We start from the raw sequence: 17,462 nt of genomic DNA, 5'->3' as shown, positions 1-17,462 counted from the left end.
TCATTGTCATCAACACTAAACCAGTAAGGCTGAAAGAATTTTCATGACTGGATTCCATTAGGGTCTCATAACCTCTAACAATGCCTTTTCTTCTTTGTTTTGAAAAAGGCACTCAAGCTTTAAAAGACTTTAATTAGCTTGTGTTGATTGGAGAAGACAAGCTTCTAATCCATCTCGTGACTGCCTCTGGAAAGATCTGGAGTGAAACAACATTTGTGGTGAAAATCCTTTGTGGGCTTATCAGCTGTGAGGTAAGATCTAAGTGTTTACTATTTCTTGTATGAAGACTTCTGAGTCTAGAGTTAACACCTCACACAGGATGGAAGGCCTTAGAAAGTGGCCATAATTATTGTGGCATATAAATAAATAGTCTTTTCATTTGATTTTCTTCATTGCCTATTGATATCTGAAGTGCAGTTGTATTGCTAATAACTAGATGCTTTACTTTTCCTTGATGCTGGACAGCGTAAGACGACCGTTGTCAAATATGTGTGGAGGAGGAACAACAAATCCTTATTGAAAAGCACAACATCTGGCATTGTTTTTAGACAAATTTGTCTTACCTTTTGAATTGCACTCTTTGTTCATACGGCTTTAAAACAAGCTACTGCAGCAGATAGGAAATATGAAATAGAAGAAAGTGCTGGAAAGACTTTAGCGGGTGATTCGGCATCTTTGGAGAACGAAGCAGTCAATAGTTTAGTTCGATCTTATTTCGTCAGCACAGTTCTGATGAAAGGTGGTTGACCTGAAATGGTAACTCTTTTTCTCCTCATCTCCACAGATGTTGCTTGATCGACCAACTAATTTGCTTTTTTAAAAAATATTTGTGTTTGACTTTGAGTTTATTGCCGAACTTGATTTTGGTAAAATTAACTACATTTGGACATTGTTTTCTGCAATATTTTAATCTTCATTTAAAATTAGATTGGGGAATGAGTAAGATTAAATGGCCTTCAGGTGATGCCTTTGTTGAAAAATTAGTTTTAAAGTGGGACCTGTGTTGAAATATGTTAAGGCAACATTGTATAAAACACTGGTGCGAAGGAGGGTGAGTCACAAAAAATTGGTACGCAAATCAGCATGTCAGAATTCTTTATTTACTTGTAGTTTAAACATCAAGCAAGATCATAAGCATTTTTACCCAACAGTATGCCATACACCTTCACAAAATTTAATAGTCAAGCTGTTGGTATTCAAATCTCAGTTATATCCATATTTTCCTCATGTCTTGAATGCTGCTCTGTATACATATTTTTGTGGGTTGATGGTGAAATTGGTGCTTTATTCCTCAAAGTTGGTTGCTCGTTTTGAGGACACTTTCTGCAGTGTTGTGCAACTGAGATAATGAAATAGATTAGAGACTAATGGCACCTATTTCAATCCTCAATCAGAACTGCTCGTGTGAGGTAATCCGGGCAATTGGCCCTTTAAGGACCACACAGCAGAAGAGGGTCACCTGGCTTGAGGGACCAATTGGGACCGAAAATTGAATAATGCCCCAGGGGGTGGAATCCTCTCTTGGGCTGAAGACATGTCAGGACTGGGGCAGCCGGAGGGCTGCTAGCTTCTGTATGGCTTTTTCTTAAATACATTGTTCCTGACTCTGTCTGTGAGCATGCATCATTACAGTAGTATGATGGGCAAATTGGATAGTGAGTTTAATATGAATATGTGCATATACGTATTGCCGCAGAATGTGTCAAACCCCACTTTGAGAACTGTGCAGAAGAGGTTACACAGCTGTTCAACCCTGCCAAAAGCCTTGCAATGAAAATGAATAAATGTTGCTTCCTTTTAAGCCAAAGCATTGAATTATTGATGAGCTGTGTTCAATTTATTGGGCACTTCAATTCCCCAAGGTTCACAGGCTGTATATGGCTTAATTATTCATGCTTTCCTTTTGTGTTTTGTTCATTGTTAGCTGCTGACAGATATTCTGTTGTCTAGTCTTTATCATTTTGGCATTGCTATTAAATTATCAGACACTCAAATTCTATTGTTTAATCTCTCAATGTATTAAGGCCTGGAGTTTTCAGTTGGCTGTGGCATTCTTCATGCAATTTGTCTGAAATCATCAAAGCCTGTATAAAAGATGTTGGAATTTCAAGTGGGAGTTGAAATCCAGTACAAAGTAAACTTGCCTGAACATTTGCACTGGTTTTGTTTTGAAAAGCACTGCATGCCCCCAGATCAAATGAATCACCATTGTGCAATTTGGTGAATGGCAATATTTTGGATGCGAGGGCACAAACAGGCACATTACGTTCAGGTTTCATAGTTTGTTCACAGCTAGCAAATGTTACATAACAACTGGTCCATTGCAAGTGATGACTAGATACTCTGAAAATGTTTTATGTTGTGAGCCATATTCAAACTACATCAAGTTTCGAGTCCTAACTACTTCACGTTTATTTAAAAAAAAGGTGAAAATTAATTATCCTCAAATGCTACAATTGTGTATCTTCATATCCGAATTTGTTTTGGAGGTATACAAATGAATGAGTGGAAACTTGAGAGCGATGAGGGCAGGAGGAAGTCATTCTCAAAATGAGTGCAGTTTATGCCTGAATTGACGATTGTGTCCAAAACTTGTATTTTATCATGGTATAAAACTGCAAGTGTTGCTGAATCCTTCACATAATGTTCAGAACAGCTTACTGCATGGCACATTGTGGCTCGTGATGTGGGGGCTATTGGAAAGACTGTCATTTCAGGAAAGTGATAGCCTTTGTTCTTTTATATGTTCTTTTATAAAAATAATACTTTCATTCCCACATATATCTTTATTGTAGATTGATAATGTTGCTATTTCATATTGCAATATTCATTTTCTCTTGTATTTGAAATGAAACAAATTGAGGGTGCAATTATTTAATCTCTTCCGAGGCCTGTCTTTGACTCCAAGTCTAACTAGTGTGGAATTTGTTTCTCCCTTTTCAAAGGTATAAGGATTCTACATGAAATTTGGACAGTCTCAGAGCTATAATAGATTGAGGGCAATTACATATAGCTTTAACAATAAAATCTATATTGCCAACAGAGTTTAAAAAATTCATACGCAGTGAATTTAAACCTAGACTTTTATAAAAGACCATAAAGCTAACTCGCAATGGAAATTGAGAGAATTCGGAGGTGAAGATTGGAGAACATTTCTGGGACATATTGATGGATTTTTCTTTGGAACTTGTCTTTTGTTTCAGTTAGTGCAAAAACTCAACTTTACACATTTATACATATTATATTAAGTTCAGCCGTTTTGCAGTGGTGTTGTGAAAAAACACTTCTTGTGTATACTTAAAAATTTGTCTGTTCATGAGAGTGGTTGTAGGGATGAAGAGCTTCAGTTACATAGATTGGAGAAGTTGAGACTGATCCATTTGATTGAGAGGAGATTTGATAGAGGTATTCCAAAATCATGAGGGGTCTGGGCAAAATAGATGGGAGAAACTATTTAAATCGATGGAAGGATCGTGAACCAGAAGGTACAGAATAAGGCAAAAGACAGAATGGTGACATGCGAAGAGATTTTCTTCTGAAAGGGTGGTAGAAGCAGGAACTCTGAACATTTAAGAAGCATTTAGATATGCACTTGAAATGCCATAGCATACAAGTTTACAAACTGCTGGAGAATGGGATTAGAATAGATAGATGCTTGATGGCCAGCACAGACATGTGGGATGAAGGGCCTCTTTTACTGCAGTAAAACTCTAGTACCAGAATAAGTACATGTTTGATGGGATCATATAGATCTTGATGAGGAAAACACATAATTTGGCCCAGGAACTGGACCCTTAGCACATGTGCATGACAATGGTCAGCCTACTTTGCTGGGGAGCCATCCACAGCATTTGATTCAGATATGTTGCTTACTCTTCAGTGGCTTAATGGTGAGATACAGTGTTACAGCTCGAATATTACTTTCCTAAGATTTTATGATGTGACTGTCCTAAAAAATAATTGGCCTCAATCCTGTCTTTATCATAGTTGCTGTGTTACTATTGTTAGATTTGATCCATGGCTTGCTATATGTTGTTCCATGTTGCTGTATAGATCAATTTTGAGACAATATATCACCAAGTTGTAATATTGGAATTGCATAGCAACGCTCAAAATCCCTTTTTTAAAAGGTTAATAAGATGTGATAAAATGAAACATTAATTATACAGGAGTGCTCTGGCCCAAGAAATACCTTCAATTTAAATAAGATGCTGTGATATATATCTGTGTAGTCTGTAAATGATCAAGGATGGTTTTATAACCTTGAATTTACTTAATCCAGAATTAAATCTTCACTCTTTTATGAATTCAATGAAAGTTGAATTAGGAATAATGCTTTAATAAACTTTCTAATTTCATTACTAGCTTGGTACTGCTTGTCAGCATGTTATTTGGTGATTACATCAGATATTATTTGGTGATTGAATGCATCTGAGCATCCAGCGCAGTGTGCTTTGTTATTTGGCAGTTTACAAAATCCAACACCACCACCACCCCCCCCACCACACATTAAAGCCTATGTCACTATACACACATGCACACCTTCCCCCACAGTACTGCATATGGAATTCTGCTCCTCCACGTCCTCCATTTCACTCACTCGCTGGAAAAACTCAGTGGGGCGACACAGTGGCAGTGGTTAGTACTGCTGCCTCACAATGTCACAGATCCGGGTTCAATTCCAGCTTCAGATGACTGTGTAAACTCCACACATTCTCCCCATGTCTCTGTGGGTTTCTTCCTCACTACTCCGGTTTCCTCCTACAGTTCAGAGCTGTGCAGATTAGGTTGATTGGCTATGCTAAATTGCTTAGTGTTGGGGGACCAGCAGGGTAATTATGTGGGGTTATGGCAATAGGGCTTGGGTGGGATTGTTGTTGGTTCAGGCTCAATAGGTCAAATGGCCTCCTGCACTGTAGTCATTTTATTCTTTGGTCACCTATACCCTTGCCTCAACTTGCATCTCCTAAGTTCTCATGTTTCTTCCGAGCTCATCTAGCCGTGGAACCTATCTCCTGTTTTTGGATTGATTTATTATTGTCACATGTATTAGTATAACGTGAAAAGTATTGTTTCCTGTACACTATACAGACAAAGCATTCCATACATAGAGAAAGAAAGGAAAGAGTGGAGAACGTAGTGGTACAGTCACAGGTAGGTGTAGAGAAAGATCAACTTAATGTGAGATGGGTCCATTTAAAAATCTGATGGTAGCAGGGAAGAAGCTGTTTTTGAGTTGGTTGTTACATGTCCTCAGACTTTTGTTCATGACCCCTTTGTAGTTTCTTGTGGTCCTGGGCAGAGCAGGAGCCATATCAAGTGATACAACCAAAGAGAATGTTATCTATGGTGTATTTGTTGAAGTTGACAGTTGTAGCAGACATGTCTAATTCCCTTAGTTTCCTGAATAAGTAGAGGCGTCGGTGGGCTGTCTTAACAGTAATGTCCTCAGAAACGGACCAGGACAGGTTGTTGGTGATCTGGACACCTAAAAACTTGAAGCTCCCAACCATTTCTACTTTGTCCCCATTGATGAAGACAGAGGCATGCCCTTATTTACGCTTCCTGAAGTCAATGACTATCTCCTTCGTTTTGTTGTCATTTGAGGGAGAGATTATTGTCATCGCACCAGTTCACCAGATTCTCTCTCTTCTGCACTGTGTCTCATCATTGTTTGAGATCCAACCCACTACGATGGTGTCATCAGCAAACTTGAAAATCGAGTTTGAGGGGAATTTGGCCATGTAGTCATAGGTGTATAAGGAATATAGTATGGGGCTGAAGACACAGCCTTGTGGGGCACTCGCGTTGAGGGTGATCGTGGAGGAGGTGTTATTGTCTATCCTTACTAACGCGGTCTGTGGGTTAGGAAGTCTCGGGTCCAGTTGCAGAAGGAAGAGCCAAGAACCAGGCCGTGAAGTGTGGCAATGAGTCTCATAGGGATAATGGTGTTAAAGGCTGAGCTATAGTCTAGGACCAGAGATGGCGTCTGCTGTGGACCTGTTGCAGCGATAGGCGAACTGTAGTGGATCCAGGCAGTCTGGCAGGTGGGAATTGATCTGTGCAATGACTGACCTTTTTGAAGCACTTCATAATGATGGATGTCAGAGCCACTAGACGATTAGTCATTACATAGCCCTACTTCCTAGCTGCCTTTTAACTGTGGACCATCCAACTTCCCCCAGCCTCCTTCCTTCAACTTCAGATTCCTTCATCCTTGCATATTACTGTCCCATCTCCAACCTCTTCCTTGTCCCAAACCTGTTTCCATCTTTCCTGGATTGCCATTTTAAATATCTTCCAGTCAGACTTTAGCCTTTGTCACCATACCAAAACTGCTTTTATTAAAGGTATCCTCCGTGACTGCGATAAAAGAAACTTCCCTTCCTCGTTCTTCTCAATCTGCAGCTTTTGGCATACCTGTCACGTAATTCTCCTTCAATCCCCCTCCTTCTAGCTGGACTGATGTATCATTCCTAGCTATCTGTTCATAGTTAACACATCAGTTGTATTCACTTCTTTTCCTATTTGCATGCAATTACCGCTAGTTTTTCTCAAGGATCTATTATTATCTCCCATGTGTTTCTGATCTACATACATCTCTTGGCATCCACAGAATGCTGTTAGTTTGCAGATGTGTGCTGCTGATGACCAGCTGTACCTCACCAGCACCTCTCTCAGTGACGACTCCACGTTTGATAAATTATGCGGCTGCTTATCTGGCATCCAGTGCTGGATGAACAGAATTTTCATCCTAGCGTGTTTTGGGAAGACTGATGCCATCGTTTTTGGCCCCAGCTCCAAAATCTGTTACCCAATTCCCATCCCTTTCCCTGGCAGCAGTCGGAGATTAAGCCAGTCTGCTCATAGCCTTGCCAAACCGTGTGTTTGAGGTCAGGAGTTCATCTTGATCAAAAGTGACACCAGCTCCCCAACACAGCCTAATTCCATTTCTGTAGCATTGCTCAATGTTGCCCTGATCTCAGCTGAACTGCAGACAATTCACCTGTGCCTTTTTGTTACCTCTTGATTTGACTGTTCAAACATGTTTCTGGCTGGTCTCCAAGTTGTCTCCCCTCTGTAAATTTGGTCAGTCAAAATTCTGCCCATGTCTTGCATGCACCAAGTTCCATTCCCTTATCACCCTTGTGCTCATTAACTTATGTTGGCTCATCATGTAGCAACACTTGGATTTTTAAGTTCTTATCCTTTGTTTTCAAATACCTTTGCGGCCTTGCCCTTCCCCCAGCCTTGCAATCCTTAGCTTTCTGCGCTCCTCTTGTACATTCCCAATCACAATTGCTGCCCCACTGGTGACTGTCTTCACTTGCCTAGGCCACAAGCTTTGGAATTTCCCCTCTACACCTACCTGCCTCTACCTTGCATTCCTCCTTTTGAGACACTTCCTAATGACCAAGCTTTTGATCATCTAACTGAATATCCTCCATGTATGGCTTTGAATATCCTCTGTGTTTCAGTATCATGCACTGTTCCATAATGCCCTTGTGAAGCCTCTCGGGTGTTACATTATATTAAATGTGCCGTATGAAGATAAGTGGTTGTTGTTATGGGAGCTTGGGCTTCAAATCTGATCTTGCTTCTTGTTTGGCAATCAGCATATCTTAATTTGAGACAAATAGGCTAGACACTGATTGTGTTGCTCTTGAACGATTCAAGTATTCTGAGGAATAAGAATCAAGCAATTGAACATTACAAAGCTTGTCTTCCCTCCTGAAGGATAGCCATTTTTGCTGACTATTTTAATAAAGTTGGTAATACCTTTTATCTTGCAAAATGGTCTATACTCCTGCCTTTGACATTTTTTATCTCTTAATTGACCTATTTGTTTGAACTCCCAATAAATATCAGTGAATTATTTTAAATTCTGAATATAGTGAGTAATTCAATGTAGTTTCCTATAATGACAAATAGATGGTGCTAGTGCAGTCAGTTCTAACATTGCACCAGGAGCAGTTATTGTGAAATTTCTTTATCAACAGGATTGTTAAGTTATTTACCAAACGAATGGAGGGATTCATGGTACTAGAACGGTGTCATGTGGTGTGGTGTTACTGTCCTTACCTCTGTGCCAGAAGCTCCGGGTTTGAGTTGCATACCCAGACTTGTTCATAACATTGTTCAACAGGCTGATAATTAGCCCAGAAACCCTTCCTCCATCTCTCCACTGTTCTTCAAAGGGGAAAAAAGTGAGAGGCATGTAAATGGATACAAAATTGGTTTGATGACAGAAGCCAGAGGGTGGTTGTAGAGAGTTGTTTTTCAAACTGGAGGCCTGTGACCAGTGGTGTGCCACAGAGATCAGTGCTGGGTCCACTGCTTTTTGTCATTTATATTAATGATTTGGATGAGAATATAGGGGGCATGGTTAGTAAGTTTGCAGATGACACCAAGATTGGTGGCATCGTGGACAGTGAAGAAAGTTATCTGCAATTGCAATGGAATCTTGATCAATTGGGCCAGTAGGCTGACAAATGGCAGATGGAGTTTAATTTAGATAGATGCGAGGTGATGCATTTTGGTACATTGAACCAGAGCAGGACTGACTTAGTTAATGATGGGGCTTTGGGGCGAGTTACAGAACAAAACTAGGGGTACGTGTTCATAGCTCCTTGAAAATGGAGTCGCAAGTGGACAGAGTGGTGAAGAAGACATTCAGCATGCTTGGTTTCATTGGTCAGAATGTTGAATAAAGGAGTTGGGACATCTTGTTGACGTTGTACAAGGCATTGGTAAGGCCATACTTGGATTACTGTGTACAGTTCTGGTTGGCCTAATATAGATAGGATATTATTAAACTAGAAAGGGTGCAGAAAATATCTACTCGGATGCTACCAGGACTTGATGGTTTGAGTTACAAGGAGAGGCTGGAAAGACTGGACTTTTTTCTCTGGAGCGTAGAAGGTTGAGGGTGATCTTATGGAGGTCTATAAAATAATAAGGGACGTAGATCAGCTAGATAGTCAATATCTTTTCCCAAAGTCTAAAACTGGAGGGCATAGGTTTAAGGTGAGAGGGGAGACACATGAAAGTGTCCAGAGAGGCAGTTTTTTCACGCAGAGGGCGGTGAGTGTCTGGAACAAGCTGCCAGAGGTGGTAGTGGAGGCAGATATAATTTTGTCTTTTAAAAAGCATTTACAGTTAAATGGGTAAGATTAGTGTAGAGGGATGTGGGCCAAATGCAGGCAACTGGGACTAGCTTCGGGGTTTTTAAAAAAAAGGCAGCATGGACAAGTTGGGCTGAAGAGCTTGTTTCTATGCTGTAAAACTCTGACTCTATGACTCTGATGGTGTTGAAGGCGAATTGCTACCAGAAAGTTGATGAATTACATTCCTTTTTAAAGATCAAGCTGCCTTTTGTTGTGGCTGAAAAGGCAGTGCTTGCATTAACTACCCCATTTATCACTGAGGTGTGCCTACTGTCCCTCATTTAAAGTTGTACTGCTTTAATGTCATGCAGTTCAAGGGGCCAGGATTTGCACTTGACTTTAGTTGCAATGCCCACATCCCATAAATGGATTATTTTTGAAGTGTATTGGGACATCCTATGGCCTTGAAATGAAATGAATATCTTCAAAATACTGAATGGTGAAACAAACTTTCTGGAGGGAGGGCTGATCCTACCCAATAGGAAATAAACTTTGTACCTCCGGTGATATGTTGCTCTAATGGCTTTAATGTATTTGTCTTTTTGAGCCTTGCTCTTTCACAGCGAAAGTTGCATGCTTGTGTCCCATTGTAGTTTCCAAGTAATTGCTTGTTTTGACATTTCATAGGCTATATTCAGCACAATGTTAGGGTTCTCAGCTTTTTGGGCAATAGGCCAGCTTTTGCTTCCTTGCTCGGCTGGCAGGTTTATGTTCTGTTCATCCTTGCATTGATTTTCAGATGGTTAATGTTTCAGAATTATAATTCTGTAAACTGAAGCTTTAGTCTTTTATTTTATGTCTGCATTGAAATGTGCTTTCTTTCCATTCAGTTTGAAGTATCTCTTTGATAATTAAAAAAAGCTTACAGAATTTTAAAGAGACAGAGGCAGGAAGCAATTAATGCACAAGTGCTGTGTTTTTGAAAAAAGGCAAATTCCTTGACAAGGTCAGCATGCTTTATGTAAGATTGCAATGGAGATATGTGGGAGAGAAAATTAGATCTTAAAAAAACAAACTTCCGAAAGACCACACTGGGGGAAAAAGTTAATTGGAACTTCAAGAATGTGAATTGGTCTGAACTCCAAGTGAAAGGAGTGATTATTGAAGTACAGCTTACCAGGTTTCAGAATTCTGGAGCAAAGTATGTGGTTGTCGTCTTTTTTGTCTTTTTCAACATGGAACATATTTGTGGTTTGCACCTGATTGATCAGGATTTAAGCTGCCCCATCATCACGGTAATGCAGATGTCCTGCATTTGAACTCCTGAATTATGGAAACAGAATACAATGCGTTTTTATCATGTGCTGACTTCAGAGTGGCTGCTAAACTGGCAGATTCATTATAAAAGGAATAAAGATGCTGACTAAATTCAAAATTTTGTAGATTTTCTTGTATGCATACAGATGCCAGCAAGTTGACCTGCATAGCACAATTCACTTGACCATTTGGTATGTCTTGTGTAAAACTTTTTTTTATTCTGAAGTGTCGCTGGCTAATTTATTACCCAGTTATTACCCATCCCTAATTGCTCATGAGCAGGTAATGGTGAGGCATCTTTTTGAGCAGCTGCAGGCCATCTTGCGTCTGTACATTCGGTGCTGTTTGGAGGCGAGTTCAGGATGTTGTCCTTGAATCAGTGAAGGGATGGTGATATAGTTCTGAGTCTGATAGTGTGTGGCTCAGAGATGGTTTTGCTCCAATACATCTGCAGTCCTTATCCTCCAAGGTGCTGGAGGTTGCAAGTTTGGAAGGTGCTGTTGAAAGAGCCATGGTGAGTTGTGGAAGTGCATCTTGTAGACGGTACACGCTCCTGCCGCTGCATAGGTGGTGGAGGAATGAATGTTTAAGGTGTTAAGATGGGTGCCAGTCAAATGCGTTGATTTGTACTGGATGGTATCAAGCATCTTCAATGTTGCTAGAGTTGCACTCAGGCAGGTGACGATTATTTCATCACACACTCTGCTTGTGCCTTGTAGATGGTGGACAGTGGTTGGGGGAAGCAGGATGGGAGTTACTTGTATAGAATTCCCATCTCTGACTAGCTGTTGCATCCACAGTGATGATGTGGCTGGTACAGTTCAGTTTTAGCGTGGTGATAATAGTCCAGTTTCTCAAGCTCTTCATTCAATATTACCATATAAATTACTTGACCAGTTTTATTTACCCTCAGATATTTTTTGTCTGCAGGTATAAATGAGGCACTTGAGGCCAAAAGCATCTTGGGACCAAAAACCCAGTTTTGCACAAATGCTGGGGCACCTCACCAAGAAACATGACTGCTGACCTCAGCAGATGTTTTGGATTGACTGAAGTTTTGCACGGCACTGTTCGGCAGCCACGCCACTAGGGGCATAACTCGGTCATAAGCCTTCCACTCATTGAGTGAATACAGACGCCCCAATAGACATTGCTGACTTATAATTTCAAAGTCTTTGATGGGTTACATGCAAAACAGATTACAAGACAGAATCTTGTGGAATCAGAAAGAAGTTGTTGAAGTAAATTAAAATTGACATTCCTGCACACAGTACTATTCAACAAAGCACACTATAGTCTCCTTTTGTCAATATAGGTTTAGCAGATAAGCTGCAAAACTCTATATTTGTTGAAACATTTTTGTAGTGACGTTTAATGGAAGTCTTTCTGTCCTGTTATGTGATTTCTTCATGCTTACCTGTTCTAATATCTAACTTGTCCGTGCAAACTATTCCATTTAGATTACATTGGTATTTGTAAAGTAACTTGCCTAATAGATGGGGTTGAATCAATAGACAAGTGAAACCTTGCGTGTTTTTTTTTAATAAGTGCAGCTTCTGACTTTTTAACTAGCCACTGTATTATGAAAGGCAGAAGAAATGTTACCTTTGATCATTTGAACCACGTTTGAACGGTTTCCAATTGCTGTCAACATGTAGCCATTCTTTTATCTTGTGTAATAAAAACCTCTGAAAGACGTGACTGATGTGTTGACTCACATGCAGTTCCAAGTTAAATGGACTTGCATTTTCTACTTCATGTAATGCAAACCCTAGACTAATAAAGTACTGATAAGACTTGGTGTCAGATGCCCCTGCATGTTGGTTTAAGGAAATTCTCAGAAGCTTTTACATTGCCTTTCTGGGCCATAGTTATTTTCCAGGGTTGCTTTGTGCACGTAGCAAGGTTAGACTTCTGAAGGAACTGAGACTACTGGCAGTTGGCACTTAAAAACATACAAAAAGAGACAGGAAGAGGTGGGGTGGGGCTGCTACATCAAGCCTGTCCCGTACAGTATGGTGTAATTTACGCCAATCATGACCACCTCCAAGGCTGTATAGGTTCTGGAGGAAGACACCTGGCTCAGCTGCAGTTTGACCACTGCAAATAGGATGTTTATTTCCCCCCCTTAAGTACGCACAAGCAAAGACATGTTTTAAATAGCCTGCTGACATTCACGATGCAAGTTCCCAAAATAAAGGCATGTGCCACTTTCTTGCTATTCAACACTCATGGGATTTATAAATAATCATGTTTCTGAATTTTATTACCCTCCTAATGCAACAGGATGTCTTGGCTAAGCTGATCCTATTAACTAGTGTTGACTTCGAAGCATTTTCCAGCCAAGGTAACTGCCAGTAATCAAAGGTGGGAACCTTTTGCTGTTTCCTAGTCCTGAAAAATGCACAGCCTAGTTGATATCTGCTAATTTAGCAGAGTCTGCATCCTGTGATCTCTTCTACAGTTTGGTGCTGCAGGCAAGGATTTCCCAAGCGCCCTTTGAAAAGATTTGTGTGCTGATCTCTGGTAACAGAATTGAGCAGTATCAACTTGCACCTTGGAAACAACCCAGGAAATTAAGAAAGCACTTTAATGCAAAAGAATGAGTTTTATTACATTTTTACTTGTTCAAAAGTGCCCTCATGACGTGAAATGGGGGCCACTGAACCTTGCAGGTCAAAATCTATTCAGACCCATGCTCAGATAGGTGACATCAGTTGGGGAAGCAGTGAGCCAGTGCAGTTGCTCCTTGACAGCTTTAGCTTGGTAACTGAAAGTCTGTTGAGATTCCCATTGCTGGGAAATAACCTCTGCTGAGAATTATTGTGGTACAGAGAATGCTGGATCAGTGGCATTGTGTTGTCACCTTTTCAGCTAGTATTGTGGTGAAATACAGGAGCCCATATTAAAGATGAGTCCCTTCTACAGGATAGCATGGAGGGAAAGGAGAATAACAGTATCTATAAGTGCATTTGTGAAAGGTGAATTGTATTAACAAGGACTTGATGCTTCCTTATTGTGTAACCTACAATACACCATCTCCTAACACCAAACTGAACAAGAAGTCTACCAGTGCATGAGCGGTTCTGCTGTTAACCTTCTGTTGAGCGCCTGTTGAATGCCCCCCGCTCCACACCCTTTGCTGCTTGCCACCCCACTCCCAACTCCATGTTCCTCCTGCTTGCCACCTCACTGCCAACCTTTGGCTGCCTCACTCCAGTTTCCTGAGCTGGAGCAGAGCGATGGGTGGGAGGTGGTGAGGGGTCAGGAGAGTGGGGCAGTCACTGAGGCTATGAACAAAGCAGTGCACAGGTGGCAAGTTTAAATTGCAATTTTAATACACATGGTTCCAGAAATTTTAACTTGTGTTTTGGGGATGAATATTGTGTGAAAAATTCAATTGTTAATCATGCTGTGAGATCAGACATCATTTAATGTTTTGTACATCAGAGAAACAAGGGGTGGGGGGCATTTTATTAGTGTTGCTGTTATTAAAATGCCTTTGTCATGGGCACGCATGTGACTACACTAGCTACGATTGCATCCTCTGCAGTGTCAGCGAATGCAACCATGCCAATGTTGTAACACATGAATCAAGTGCTTACCCTATTGTTTGATACAAACAAGCAGTTGAGAAAGAAACTGAACTGAGCCTCAATACTCAAAATAAAACACTTGGAATAGCCAAGTGAAAATGAAAGCAATTGTTATTTGATGGAGAAAAACCACTGGTCCACGCATTATTTTGAGTTATTCAGCTTATTTTGGTTGATGGACTATTTGCTTGACTTCCCCACTTCCTCTGTTTTTTGACTCCTATGTGACCTGGGCACTGAAAATAGCATTTTTAATTTGGGAGTTGCCATGGTAGCACCCACAAATTACTACTGCCATTTTCCCTCAATATAATTTGTTAGCTAGCCACTAATCCACGCATTGCTTTGGTGCCTGTACTCTGGCACTAGGCTATATACTATTGTACTATGCTAATCCCATGCCAAATAGGATTGAAACTGCAACACTTTCCTTTCTCATTCCTTTTTCCATGCAGTAGACCATTTAAGTTGAGGTGTATTCCTGCTGAAACACTTTTTCTTTCACTTCACTTTCATTTAAATGGTGTTGTGATTGAAGATACCTTATGAATTTGGTCATTGTGGCTAGTTATTTCAGAGGGTTGAGTAGTATGTCTGCTCCTAGAACAAGAAAAGATATAAACTGTTTAAAATCACTCTGAACCAAAAGATGGCTGCCATTGGTCACATAACTCAGCTTCTGGCAATTTCTATTTAGGACATAAACATTACAGCACAGTACAGGCCCTTCGGCCCTCGATGGTTCCACTGGTCAGCGCAACAATCTAATGACCCTCTAACCTAACCTATTCCAATGTTATCCATATGCCTATCCACTGACCATTTGAACGCCCTTAAAGTTGGCAAGTCCACAACTGCTGCAGGCAGGGCATTCCACGCCCTTACTACCCTCTGAGTAAAGAACCTACCGCTGACATCCATCCTGTAGTTACCACCCCTTAATTTGAAGCTATGTCCCCTCGTGTTAGCCATCATCATCCAAGGAAAAAGGCTCTGACTGTCCACCCTATCTAACCCTCTGATCATCTTGTACGTCTCAATTAGGTCACCTCTTAACCTTCTTCTCTCTGACGAAAATAACCTCAAGTCCCTCAGCCTTTCCTCATAAGACCTTCCCACCATACCAGGCAACATCCTGGTAAACCTCCTGGCAGCTACAAGGCAGAAGTAACTTTGTGTGAGTTGCACTTTTTTGAGTGTACCTTTTATCAAGTTGCCTTTATTCAGATTCTGGGACAGCAGCTGCCAGTGGCCTGTTTTGCTTACAGGATTTCCTGGAATCTACATTGTAGTAAAACCAATAAATAATCTAGGGCAGCATGGTGGCGTAGTGGTTAGCACCGCTGTCTCTCAGTGACAGGGACCTGGGTTCAATTTCCGGCTTGGGTCACTGTCAATGTAGATTTTGCACATTCTCCCTGTGTCTGCATGGGTTTTCTGAGTGCTCTGGTACCCCCCCCCCACCCAAACAGTCCAAAAATGTGCTGATTTAGGTGCATTGGTGATGCAAAATTCTCCCTTGGTGTACCCAAACAGTAACAACTTTGCAGTGTTCATGTTAGCTACTTGTGACAAATAAACTTTTAACTTTGTTTTAATCATTTCTTGCCACTCTTCACAGCAGCGACAGAGGAGAATGGTGGTATAGCAGTCATGTCACTGGAATCCAGAGATTCTGCCTCTGGACACTTGGTTTCAAATCCCACCTTGCCAGCTAGTAGAACTTAAAATTTGATCAAATGTGGAATATAAAGCAATATGATCATGAAATTGAGATCATGTTGTAAAACCCATCTGGATCACTAAGTACTCTAAGGAAGGAAAACTGTAATCTTTGGCCAGTCTGGTTTATGTATGAATCTAGACCCACAGTAGTGTGGATAACTCTTGAGCACCCTCCGAAATGGCCGCTCAGTTAAAGAGCAGTTCGGGATGGGCCAACACCTGCTGGCTGTGCCAGTGATGCCCACGTTGCACAATAGAACAATCTGGCATGGTTAAATCTGTTTTGTTTCACTGAGTGCTGAAAAGCCCAGACAATCAATCGTAAGAATTCTTGGGGAAAATAAAATTTGTCTCTCACAGTATAAACTGAGCATTAGTAGCAGCATATTATGTGGACTGTTTGCACAACTGGTGAGAGCTCCATTTGTTACATGTTTGGCACTAAGTGAGTTTATGTAATGTTGCATTCAGCCTAATGGATCGCAAGTAATGGAGAGTCACATGCTGGTGAAGTAAATACTCTGTTCCAATGATTAAGGCGCAAAGGTCATGTTCTAAAAATGGTGAATTGAATCATGTGGGTTTCTAAGACCAGGGCAACTTTTGGTATTTGGTCAAATTAATAAGCATTTGTGAAATTCAAAGTTCAAGAAACTAAAATTTTGACTTAGTATGTAAAAGCTTGTGTCTAAGTGAGCATATATATACCATGTTTAATCTAGTACATTTAGTTCTGAACTAAGCTGCTTTTTGAGTATGAAAGGTAATGTTTGGCTTCCACTTTTCATGGGAGTAAATATTGGCTTAAATGGTGACCTGGCTAGAATATTTGGACTATTTATTGGTCAGCGGCATCCTACAAGTACAAGTTGAGCTGCTATGGGAAGAGTGTGTAAAGAATGTCCCGGCAAGTGTGCGGTTTGGGAAGAGGGTGACCACATGGTGCAGAAAGGGTTGAAAACTGCCTTGGCAAACAACATAGCGGATTTGAAACGATGAGTGATGCTGCTTCTGTGTTTTGTTACACAAAGCATATGGCCATCAAGCACTGCATGAAACAATGATGTTACGATGTTTTGATGTCACCACAGAGATAATGGAGCTGTTTGTGCATGATGATGTCATGACCAATAGTCACAACAACACCACGGAAATGGGATGTTGTGTTGACAGCAAGATGATTGTTCTTCCCAGTGAGAGGGCAGCAACTACTGACGTCGCAAAGCAGATTTTTCTTGCCAGCATTCTAAATAACGTGACAGGTTTAGGTTAGATGAAGTCTAGCTGATTGTTGGAGCCCTGGCAATGCAGGAGCTAATGGCCAGAGAGCACTAGAAACACAACTGAAGTACGTGACTATCAACCGACTCTTGTGCATGAGTTATTTTGGTAAGCCTTTTTTTGTAGAACTCTATGATTATTAAGGCAATGTTGGAACTATTGCACCTGGCTGCTACAATGGAGGCATGAAGAAAGAACTTTTGGCTTCCTATCTATAGTCTCTCAATCTCTTGTGATTAATGCATTTGTTCAAACAAAATTCACCTTAAGTAACAACACTTCTAGTGCAATGGGATATGATAGATTTTATAATTGTACCATGGCATGTGAGCTCCTCATCACTGAAATATCTTAGAATAATAGGAAAGGAAGAATATTCATTAAATTTCCTTAAATATTTTTAGAACCATAAAAAAGTTACCATTCAGAAAGGGGC

General features: G+C 40.6%; 1 protein-coding gene across 3 annotated transcripts in view; it reads left to right on the top strand.

Annotated features, from left to right (window-relative positions):
- kank1a (KN motif and ankyrin repeat domains 1a) overlaps positions 1-17,462 on the top strand; it is a 252,018-nt gene that overhangs the window by 97,330 nt on the left and 137,226 nt on the right. For 2 of the 3 annotated variants that reach the window (XM_080188719.1, XM_080188716.1), the window contains exon 2: positions 109-251. The exons of the other annotated variant lie outside the window; for it this stretch is intronic. The gene's annotated coding sequence lies outside the window, so the exon portion shown is untranslated. The remainder of the gene's footprint in view (positions 1-108; positions 252-17,462) is intronic. 3 annotated transcript variants of the gene reach the window in all.

Source organism: Carcharhinus amblyrhynchos, chromosome 5 (genome assembly GCF_965287045.1).
Source record: "Carcharhinus amblyrhynchos chromosome 5, sCarAmb.v2.hapA, whole genome shotgun sequence".
Lineage (NCBI taxonomy): Eukaryota > Metazoa > Chordata > Chondrichthyes > Carcharhiniformes > Carcharhinidae > Carcharhinus > Carcharhinus amblyrhynchos.
The sequence above is the reverse complement of the archived record's forward strand: the minus strand, read 5'-3'. Positions and strand labels throughout refer to the sequence as shown.